This window comes from Haliotis rubra, unplaced genomic scaffold (assembly GCF_003918875.1).
Source record: "Haliotis rubra isolate DU_JTF1 unplaced genomic scaffold, ASM391887v1 Scf13, whole genome shotgun sequence".
Classification (NCBI taxonomy): Eukaryota; Metazoa; Mollusca; class Gastropoda; order Lepetellida; family Haliotidae; genus Haliotis; species Haliotis rubra.
In genome coordinates this window covers 799,871-810,394 of record NW_025765225.1, presented here as the reverse complement: position 1 = coordinate 810,394, position 10,524 = coordinate 799,871, and the positions used below count along the sequence as shown (strand labels likewise).

The 10,524-nt window shown below is 38.3% G+C and overlaps 1 protein-coding gene across 2 annotated transcripts in view; it reads left to right on the top strand.

The window, feature by feature from the left end:
* Positions 1-7,488: 7,488 nt before the first annotated feature.
* Positions 7,489-10,524, top strand: part of LOC124267080 — a 31,799-nt gene continuing 28,763 nt past the window's right edge. The window contains exon 1 of one of the 2 annotated variants that reach the window (XM_046701910.1): positions 7,489-7,577. The gene's annotated coding sequence lies outside the window, so the exon portion shown is untranslated. Of the gene's footprint in view, positions 7,578-7,832; positions 7,930-10,524 lie in introns of those variants that run through there. The other variant, XM_046701909.1, reaches the window with a different exon arrangement.

Here is a 10,524-nt window from a genome sequence, read left to right as displayed (position 1 = left end):
TGATACATGACAAATGTACTTCTTTTTAGCATGTTTTCACGATCTATTTGGAGGAGGTAAATGCAATTTGGTGTATAGAAACATTTGATTAATTGAAAAAAGGTTATTTTAAATGGTATTGGTATAATGCAGGGGCGTAGGAACGGGGGGCTTTTTTCAAGACGAAACTATATCTACCTTCCCATAACTACAATTTCATTTTGATTTTCAATACTTTTCATAAATTAGCCCTCCCCTCCTCCCCTCTGAAAACAGTTCCTACGCTCCTGTAATGATCTGTGTCCTTTTTAATTTATTCTAGTATGATGTGACGTTTCGATATAGATGTTTATACCTTTCTTGTTACTCGCCAACTTCTAAAATGCCGGTCAAACAGAAACTGGCATATAATAAGAAAGACTGACAACCATGGATGCTCCTAGCAAAGTCAAACTCGGACCCCATGTTTTAACTAGAGCCTCTTCCGGAGAACCTTAATTATAGGTATTGGTCGCTCAATGTCGCCCTGTTGAGTTGAAGGCAACAGGTATGGCCGTGACAAGTTCTCTAAGTCCATGAACATATTGGGTCCGAGGAATGCGTGACAGTTTCTCTATGTCCAGGAACAATGGGTCCGAGGAATTGCTGACAGGTTCTCTTAGTCCAGGAATATATTGGGTCCGAGGAATGCGTGACAGTTTCTCTATGTCCAGGAACATTGGGTCCGAGGAATGCGTGACAGTTTCTCTATGTCCAGGAACAATGGGTCCGAGGAATTGCGTGACAGGTTCTCTTAGTCCAGGAATATATTGGGTCCGAGGAATGCGTGACAGTTTCTCTATGTCCAGGAAAATTGGGTCCCAGGAATGCGTGACAGTTTCTCTAAGAGTAGGAAAATTGGGTCCGAGGACTGTACTTCCCAATTATATACTTACATACAAGTCGTGTGTCGTCGCACACATATGCAAGAGTTAAAGTAGCACCAAGTTTGATACACACACCTAAACGTTACAAGTGGTTTAACCTCGGCCCATCTCTAAATAAACCGTCACCGTATCATAATTGCATAGATCGATGCTCCTGATGCTGTTCACTGGATTGTCTGGTCCAGACTCGATTATTTACAGACTGCCGCCATATTGCTGAGTGCGGCGTTAAACAACAAACCAAACAATCACAATCTCAATAAACCAAACAACTGCACAGGATGTATTCATCATAGAATGGGAGACAGGAGCGATCCGATTCAATCCATCTGAAGACCGCAAAGCAAGCGGATCTTGAGAAGCTCTTTTGAACGTGTTCGAATTATCACGAAGGATAATTTTGATCACATATAAGACTATATAATCTCGTGTTTTTGTCGTTATCGGTAAATTTCCCCATAGGGGAATCAGTCGAATCACCTTCCATCGATTTTCGATTTTCTGTATCGATTTGCCTTTAACTCCGATGCTTTCGGACACCTTTGTTTCTAAATCTGGCATCACTTTACCCAAAACCCCACACAGCATCGAGCTATCGAGACGACAGCCGTCAGTTTGAATCCATGATTTGAATACAATTTCTAATATTTGAGGGATGCATTTTTACCTTACAACATCCTCCACTTGTGCACAAACGCTGGCAACAGCTCGGAACACAATACTCTCTGGATGTAATCGTAATTGTAATAATTTTTTTTAAAAACTCGAAATGAAACAGGATCGCGTATCCATTGTACGATGTTCTGCCTAACTTCAAACATTTCAGCAAATCCGTTAGGCAAAGGCAATTATGCAAATACATGTATGTTAATAGTACACATGTACGTGTCGAAGAAAGAGGAAAACATCCCCATGCCACTTCATATTAATAATCACAAAGAATTCGAGGCGTAGCCTAGTGGTTAAAGTGTTCGCCCGTCACGCCGAAGGATCGATTCCACACATGGGTACATTGTGAGAAACCCCTGGTGTGCCCGTCGTGTTATTGCTAGAATATTGCTAAAAACGGCCTAATACCATACTCACTCACAAAGAATTTGAAGATATATTTTTAAGATAAAGTAAACGTGACATGAAATTAAATAATACTGATAATCAAATGTCATAGTATATGGCCGCTATAAGGCACCTCCATTCGCCTCCATTGTTTATTTTATACAGAGGTAGTATTTTTCCTGTATCATTTTTAATAGTAACAAATAACGCCATTTAAACTGAAAAGGAGCCACAGTGAAATGGGATATTCAGAACCTGAAGAATTTTAGACTTGCATCATTAAGGTTTTATACGCATTGCTATAAGGCCTGTGCAGAAGGAAAATGTTCAGAGACTGTCAGTTTATGCTTTGGATGGCGGAGCGAAGATGAAGTTGACATGTTCAGCGTCCTGTGACCGTGTTTGCCGTGCTGACTGTATATACTGACCGTCATTTCGATGACAGTCTGGATTGATATATAGCTTGTCCGTGTGTTGACTGATAAGATAACCCCGGCACTTTGAACGTCCGAGCTCGAAGACGGCGCATGATATAAGCCAGAAGTCCGATAATAATATGTGGCTTCAGCCTTGGAATCATTTATGAGGAAACATGCATGTACAATACAATTGTCACCTCTTGTATTGTATACGTTGTAAGCGCCACCCGACAACATATGTTGCGGGCTCGATTGAAATAAACAGATATACCCCATCTGACTCTCCAAGTTTCTAAGCACCAATTGGTAATTTGACAGATCATCGCGTTAATATAAAACTAGTTTATCCTTGTCTATAATTTATTCATGTATGCGAAAAATATATCACAACCCATTCAGACTTGACACCACGATGGCAAGATTTGGTGAAGGATTATAAAATTATTAAGAATAACTACCTAAAATTCTTATAGATATCGGTTATATACAGGTAAAGTCAATCACTGTAAGCGTTCTCCGGCTAGTAAAATATTCAATTACAATTGTTGACTGATGACATTATAACTGACAGAAACCATTCTATAATTATTTTATTGCTGAGTGCGGCGTTAAACGACAAACGACCTAAATGCCATTAATGTCGCCCGAATTGTCTGACAATCATTTAGAAGTTGGTTGGTAACAGTATAGGCAAGATATTTTGCGGGACGATAACTTCTTTTTTCTATCATGAAAAGACGTTTGGGTAGAGATTCTTATGTCGTTTTCAAGTGAGACAATTTGAAATTCATTAGTGACGCGTACACAATCAACACATTTTCCACTAATCTCGCCACGGCCTGTACATAATCGAGTCTGGACCCGGTAAACCCATGGTTGAACGCAGTATCAACGTCCAACTTATTGGTTGGTGGCTAATAGAAGCATGGGATATGACCATTTACTGTAAGAGCGGCTGGAAACAGACTTGGTAGGGTAGGGTTAGGGGTGCGTCTTTAACGTGATGAACGCCTGAGAGCCATTGGAATGTTTGCGTTAATTTGAACTCATTAGCCAAGTGGACGGCTCGCTTCCAGTTCTCTTGGGTTTATTTCCGTCAGTTCGCAATATCCCTGTTTTATAACATCAATTGATCTTCAACCCATGCTTGTCGTAAGAGGCGACTAACGGGGTCGGGTGGTCAGGCTCGCTGACATGGTTGATACATATCATCGTATCCCAAATGTGTAGATCGATGCTCATGATGTTGATCACTGGGTTGTCTGGTCCAGACTCGATTATTTACAGACCGCCGCCATATAGCTGGAATATTGCGGAGTGTGGTGTAAAAGTAAATTCACTCACTCGCTCCAGAAAATTAACATGATCTTATTCAAATGAAACAAACACTTTGTGTCGGAAATAGGTCCCAAATAGAACAGTTGTAATAATAAATATATATATTGAACGTCATACCAGTGCATTTTGGATGTTTTGTATTGAACGAAAATATGTCATGGGAGCAGAGAAACAACGAATTCGAAGAAAAGTTCTATACTTATTATATACCCTCTTATCTTGCATTAATCTGTTACTTAAAGGGGAAGTGTACACTATATAATCACATTTATTCTTATGTGTAACAAAGTGAAATAATTTAATTATTTAGATTAATGTTTGAAATTATACACTAATTTTTCTTACAATAAAAATATAACCCTCATAATAAGGGCTGAAATGCTATGCCATTATGCGGCCCTTGTTTGCCGAGCTAAACAGGCCAGAGTTACCGCCCTTGATTATGACGTAATTGGTGCCAAAAGGTTGAAATTTGAAGTGACAGTGGGCAATGCTTGACTGACTGTCGAATCTGAACCCTGCAGAATCGAAGAATAGATCCTTTCCTGATCAACCTACGACCTGTAACTCATCAAAGACTGTTGATTTTTATGACCGGCCGATCGTGATTTCACGTACTGCCTCCACCCTAGTCTCTCGTACAGACCCTGAAGCAAATATATCCAAGAAAGCCCACACAAGTCTAGAAAATGTGGCAAGTCTAGATTTCCTCAGCTTCAGGATGAAGAAAGTCTCAGGGCTCCTTTTCATTATATATTTTTTTTTCACTATGAACTGTTTTCAGTAAAATATGTTCATTTCAGAGACTAGTTGTTAGTCTACCTCCACCCCGGCATGCGACAAAAGGGTGACAGTGCTGCTGCTTAGTGTACATGCGACTAACTTGTGATTCCTTGGAACTTTGTTTTCATCGTTTGGGACTGGACTGTGTCCAAGCGTTTTTCAAAGTAGATGAACATAACAGTGACAACCTTGCCGGGAAGCTGGCAGAGAGCAGAATTATTTTGTGAACGATGCAACGGGATATGATGGAGTATGACTATGAGTGGCATAAATGTGGTGTTTCGCCAGACCGTTAGATCTATCTTGCAAATTTCCCATTCTAAACGGAATTAAATATACCATTTACCAGGTAGGTAAATGTTTACTAATGTTTTGCTGCATATTTTGTATAGATAGGGATGAGTTTGAATATTTTTATAATAGAAGGTAATATGATAGTGAGGTTCCCTCATAATTGTGTGTGTGTGTGTGTGGGGAATTCATATAATTGTATTTTTTCGAGTTTAAATAAATGTTTTATCAGCATTTCCATCACACGTCTGTTGTGTTGATATTAGTCATGTTGGTGGTCAAGCTGAAGTAGTGCGGCAGTGTTCTATACGTGCGCAGTGAAGCGCAATGAAATCAAACGCATTTTAATCCATTTTTTTAATTGCCTATGTGGAATATTCGAAAGTCAGTATATAACATGTTGTGATGAATCTCGGAAATCATTGGAATACACCTATTTTATTTAACTATCGCTTGCTACAATACCTTTCCGATGCATGGTCTAAAACCAATGAGCAAGTGTATGCAACAAAAAGGAGGCGAACAGATACACAGAGTGAAACCTGAAATTGACTTTATTTACATTTCAAACAAGTGGTCCTTTCCCAGCGCGGCATCTGATATATTTCGTTAGATTTCACTGAAACGCTTGGTATTGATGACAAAGACCATTTGTCATTTTATTTTGAATTGTATGAGAAATTCAGGGATTCGTTTAAGTGTGCGTGTGACGTGATTTTATAAACACTCTGCAATATGGCTGAAATTCACTTTGACGTGAAACTTACAGTGCGTATTTTCCAAAACATTCTCAGCGATTCTCGGTTCATCGACAATGTTTCAGAACGAGCATTGGTGATTCGATCAAACAGCAACAACAAAAATACCGCTGATCACAATAATACGTTTTGGGTGTTTGTTGTTTTTGTCTTTTAAATTCAATTCTCCCAGCTAAATTTGACATTTGAATTAAGACATACTATAAATTACGCAAAACACAGTGAATGGGAATGGGAATTTCGTAATGTGTCAAAAACTGGCCAGATTTACGGTGTATGTAATTTGCCTTACAATGAGCAGATGATGTCATAGAAAAACGAATTTCAAACCGAATTAAAAACTGCCAACTGCGTTTATCTTCGTGATGTATTTGGATGTGATATCGACAGGTGGGAAGAGTGGAAGAGGTGGGACATATATTGTACGATTTATGTAGGAATTAAGTAACAAACGTAGAATGCCGAAACATTCACCAATGACAAGTAAGATGTAGCGCATAAACGTTAGTTTTTGTGAAAAACGATACAGTTGAAAGACGACCGACTCAGGTTGAATGTTGTACAATTTGGTTACGCGGTTTCTACTGTTTGTACAATGTATACGTTTTTTCAAACTGCAACGTCATCACAGTGCGGAACTGACCACATAGCCAGCTGACGGCCAAGCAACAGCTGGATTAAAACAGTAGCCTGCGCATCGAGACAAAAGAACCACACCTATACCTGCACCACGTGAAATGAGTCTAACAACGTCATTCGTTTGTCGGTTTGGCACCAATGACGTCATTTCCAAGAGACATAAGCCATGGTGTGTTTATTGTAGACATAGAACTCTCGGTTAATGTGGAAAATTTGAATCAATATAACGCAAAAATAAATTAGTTACTTCTGATATCTGTACTGTTTGGCCATAAAACTACTTGACAAACACTTTTTATGATGAAAAAGTGCAAGACAAACAGGTTAATTTTCGTGTAAACTTGCCCTTTAATAAAACAAATCATAGCGTAGCAATGCAGAACCGGCAGGGTTCAATACGGAATCTGGGGTGCAATATGGAATTTGATGACGTCATCCGTATTGCATGCGCACCCCTGTATTACTATCCTAAGTTTACTTGGGTAATCATGACGGTAACCATTGTGACGTCACAAAGTTAAACCGTCTCGTATTTCGTCATAATATCCTATGAACTGTGACGTTAACAATAAATTGTGATACCAAAACGTTACACCGGAATCAAATCGAGTTTTGGTTTTATTACACACTGGGTAGCAGGGATGGATCCAGGATTTTGGAGTTTGGAGAAGTGGGGCTGCACATAAATCATAAAGTCCGAAAGGATAGGAAGAAATGCTTCTCAGGGAAAGATTTTTCGGGGGAGAGGGGAGGGTGCGCGCACCTGTGTAGATATAACAAAGTTAATAAAAATAGTATCCTGAGGTAAATAGTACATCTCGCGCACCGATGTCCTTGTTTACGTCATTCCGACGGCATTATTGACGTCATACAATTCTCATTGAATGGATAAAAAAGAAATGATTACACTCACACATGTGAAATACTGATCTATGGAAAAGCGTGTGAGAATCAATGTATTACTCTCGAAATAATAGAATTCTTATACTCTTTTTGTTAGATCAGTGTCACATATTGGCTCTTAACATAATCTCTGTTTGTTGTTAGGAGGTTTTAAGTCGTGCGTACTGAGATGTAAACTGTCCCCAGGGGATAAGAGGTTGTTGACATACCTTCAGTTCACATGGTTTCACAGAGTACAATATTTGATTAATCTGGCTAAGAAATATATGATTGTTTGTCATCATTGTCAATACTTCAGACCTACAACACGATACTTAGGGCCTAGAACATGAAATTGTGAAATAAAATTCCCCAAAAGAATTTGAACATAATAAGGTCTCCCTGGAGTAATATAATCTCGAAGCAGTGTTCTTACCGCGTGTACTTCACGTTTTGCTTGTCAACGCGTGTCGAAGATGACCACTGTCATCTAACATTGACCAGAGGTAAATATATGCACAGACAGTTTATAATATATCTCGGTGACCTGTGTCAGTAAACATCTGAGCAAATTCATAACCAGAATATGTTTTGACAGCATCGTGACCCATATCATATTTACACAGAAGGGTGACAGTTCCACTAAATCCTGTTAGCCTGTGTTATGTTATCTCATTTGTTTGGGAAACGAATGTGCAATCAAATGTACGCAAGGGAAGTAACCAGTGCAGGGATTAGTGTAATTGCGTCATCAGTATCAACTCGTCTTGACTGTCACGCCCGAGTTGTCCAAGTGTATCGCCAGTGAGTGATGAATAGTGTTCGGAGCAGGTAGACATGGTTGTATTCAGGAAGTAGGTAAGAAGAATCTCGTTTTGAAAAGTAGAACTAGAAATGGGACCACATGGGTTGTTGTAGCTACTAAGTTTTCTGTTAAGTTTCGAAATAACATAATTTATAATATTACTCAAAAATGTATTTAATTGATTGTACAGGTCCAGGAAAATCTAATTAAGTCAGTTCTTGAGACATATAGAGCAGTGAAGTTCATATCCTACAACACAATTTTTATTTAATTATGAACATTACTGTAAAATTTGAATTTTTTGGTCATGTGCAGGTTTTTCTTTGATGTTAGTTTGATCTGGAAATATAAAGAAAATAACATAATTAACTGATATTTTTGAATAAGTGTCTTAGAAATTACAAATTAATAATTATGTGTTGCTATGTTGAAAAAGAATTTCTAATGTTGTGAGAATATAATTATGTGCTTTCACTCAATGTTGTTCTATCTGATTGTAAGACAATGTTTTAGAGTGAATGAGTTTAGTTTAATGCCGCACTCAGCAATATTCCAGCTATATGGTGGCAGTCTGGAAATAATCGAGTCTGGACCAGACAATCCAGTGATCAACATCATGAGCATTGTTCTACACAATTGGGATACGATGACAAGTCAGCGAGCCAGACTACCTGATCCCATTAGGACTTCGCCTCTAAGACATTGAAGATCAATTCTAATCTGGACCTTCACGGGTCGTGTTGTGTAGATATTCCTCTGATCTCATACAAAGTAAACCCAACCTCATCTAATCCTGACATACTTATATTAGGCTGACTGACTGACTGAGTTTGGTTTTACGCCGTTTTTAGCAATATTCCAGCAACATCACGGCGGCGGACACCAGAAAATGGGCTTCACACATTGTACCCATGTGGGGATTCGAACCCGGGTAATGATATATTATACTTCTTAATGTTAGTAGTCTCTACAAGTTTGACGAATGTCTCAACTATTACAAATATGGAACTAATGCCAGTTTCTGAAGCTGATAATGTTTGTTTTGATGTAGTTCTAAATTGGTGTGCACGCTTTAGTTTACATTTATGTATCAATCAGATATTGAAGTCAGTTTTTATAAGAAATGTCAAAGTAAATAACTTCTCAGACTATTTGTGTCATCACAAACACAAGAATGTTCAGAGCTCTAATCCAACAAAAGCTCTTTTATCAGCTGATCAGGAAACAGTTGTGCATTAGTAGGCATAGCTTACAACTGGTTTATGCAAAAAAACATTGTTTTGTTGGTCAGTGAAATACCACAGAATCACTTATTGTTTATGTCATATATTGTTACACATTAACCACGTGTCTCGTCATACTTTCTGTTAATAGACAGGTTTATGTTATATACATACATACTTGCAGCGCTGGTCATGCTTTGTGAGCCTGTTGGGAAGCACTGTTTTTTCTGTATCCCCATTTGTAGGCTGGTGTATATTCTCTGTACTTCCAGGTCCTACATGTTCATATAGATTGTTTCCTCATTCTTTACGTAACTGAAGATTTTTACTTCAGTGCTCACTTGTCTTTATATATAATGTGTTGTTCTAACTTACATGAAAACAGCAGACTATATTGTATCATCTGAACTATTTTATGCTAAGACTTTTAATATTTTATATTTCAAGGATTGGTATAAAGAATTAAAGTCATGGTGTCCTTAAACGCCTCACTCAGCAATATTCCAGCTATATTGCGGTGGTCTGTAAATAATTGAGTCTGGACCAGACAACTCAGTGATCTACATCATGAGCATCGATTTAAGTAATTGGGATACGATATATCGATGATATGTGTCAATCAAGTCAGCGAACCTGACCACCCGATCCCGTTAGTCAACTCTTACGACAAGCAAGGGTTACGGAAGATCAATTCTAATCCGGATGTTCACAGGTCTAAACATTCAGAGAATCTCTAGACATGCTAGATCCAAATGATATGACAGATCCCAATTAAATTTATAGCTGTGGATGATTTTTTCTGAATAAGGATTTATGCGTTATGGTACTTATGTTTTAATGAATCAGTGACTCAGTGTTAGTGTCAGAAACTCTGTCATGCATATTGGTACAAGTAACTTTGTCTGATGTTTCAGGCTTAGTAGAATTTCATGCTTTTCAGGGTCTTATGTGTTATCACTAATTTGGCTAGTTTCAGGTTAATATGTATCACAGATAACTATTTTAGAAAAGTTTATATTGAATGTTTGACCCTTACTATTTAAAAGTTAATTTTCAAATGAAGTCATGAGTTGGAATCTCATGTAACCTTTGTACTATCACTTAGCCACATAACTTCAGGATATTAGCTGTTGTGTGGTCAAGTAGTTAAGTTATAGTTGTGTCAAAGACCAGGTTACAGTTTTCCATGTGGCCAGAATATATATGTCAAACCCATTCCTGGTGTCACATGGCACTGCATTGCTAGAATACTGCTAATATCACACTCAAAAGGACGATGACAATGTGCCAATATATAACAGTATAATACTTCCCTTGTTTTAAAATCGGAGGACACCTTCATGGACGATCAAACCCTGTGAACGTCCTGGTTAGAATGAACCTTCAGTAACCCATGCTTGTCGTAAGAGGCGACTAACGCTCGCT